We start from the raw sequence: 1,495 nt of genomic DNA on the forward strand, positions 1-1,495 counted from the left end.
CATACGAACGCCAAACCCTTTGAGGGTTTTACTATACTGACCTAGTACCATCACCCTGACTTGGAATTTCTCACCCCCCAGACAATAATCGAAAAAATGTTCCACCGTGTATCAGATAAACTGTTTGTAGTTTTGATGTAACGTTAAATGTTTAAAATACAGTCAGTACAAAAAAAAAAAAAAACAATGCATAGTAATGTCTGTCGTTCCTAGAGAGAACCCTACTAACCAATAACTAGCCCGCTGATATATTTTATTAAAGAAGTGCAATGGTGGCAATATTATTATCAACATCAAATGAAATTTCTGTGCTTTTATGCACAAACTGTATACAATAATGTCGCAGAAAACCACAAACACTTTTCAACTGCGCTGGACACTTTTAAAACCAAAAGCCACCGCATAAAAATGATGAAAACGACTGAAATAACTGTACTGCAACTTGTCGTAAACGTTGTTATGTTCYCAGTGTCCAATCACCAAACGACTAAACTGTCATTCATATGAACCGACGACATCAAATCCAACAGACGTTGTCAACATCATCCTAACCGCAGCGCTGACGAATGCCCGGCATCATATGTACGTTATGTTAACATTGATGTTCGGTTGATGTTCTCAATGTCAGTTGCATAGCCAAAAGCATGGAGATATGAAAAGGGCACCTGCTACGCTTACTGTTATCCAAAATTGTCCAGATATATGTCAGCACCATTTCGCTCCTGGTCCATAGAATAATAACTCCCTTTATGTGCCGACTTAAGAGAGTATGCGAATGAATTGGCCGGTGGTGGGTGTTTGTTGTGAAAATAAGTGGGTGTTCCATAAAATGATCTGATTCGTAGCAAAAACCGTGTCACAATCTCATGTGAAGTGAAATGGTATCAGCTATTGCGTGTGCGGGCGTTTCTAAAGAGAACAGTTCGTTTAGAAAAGCACTTATTATAGTACACGCTTTGGTCGTACTAATCCAGTGAGTCCCATTCAACTTGGTCACATCGAGGGCGCCAACAACATCCCTCRTAACGGTTGCATTTCTTTTTAACCTTCTTTGTGTTTTGTTCCTTATTAACGTGTTCCTTTTACCTGCATTCATTGCTCATTGAATTGAGCGCTTGAGCAACTGAACGCCTCTCATGCCACCAGCTCCCCATTTTGTGTGGCGTGGAGTGTTCCCGTTCGTCATGTGACTGTGCTTGTGCAGTCGCTTTTTATTCATGTTGCAGTTGACTAGTTTGCTATAATGTGTTGCCCATTACACATTTGTATGTATAAACGTGTGAAGTGTTTGCTCCCGTTTTGTTGCTGTTCAACGGACTTAAGAGTTTCTGTGTTTTRTAACATTGACGAAAGCGCAGTTGGTTTAAAAGAAATAATGCCATACTCTCTTTTAGAGATTCTTTTTTATTTATGTTAAATTTGCTTCAGCTCGCAGATTTTGTTTAAAAACGGGATCAGGATATATCTTGCAAATATAGATATATATATTCACATC

General features: G+C 39.1%; 1 protein-coding gene across 1 annotated transcript in view; it reads left to right on the forward strand.

The window, feature by feature from the left end:
• LOC108967457 (protein tincar) overlaps positions 1 to 1,495 on the forward strand; it is a 137,499-nt gene that overhangs the window by 12,281 nt on the left and 123,723 nt on the right. The gene's annotated exons all lie outside the window — the stretch shown is intronic.

The sequence above is a fragment of the Bactrocera latifrons genome, unplaced genomic scaffold (assembly GCF_001853355.1).
Source record: "Bactrocera latifrons isolate USDA-ARS-PBARC rearing strain unplaced genomic scaffold, ASM185335v1 scaffold_189, whole genome shotgun sequence".
Classification (NCBI taxonomy): domain Eukaryota; kingdom Metazoa; phylum Arthropoda; class Insecta; order Diptera; family Tephritidae; genus Bactrocera; species Bactrocera latifrons.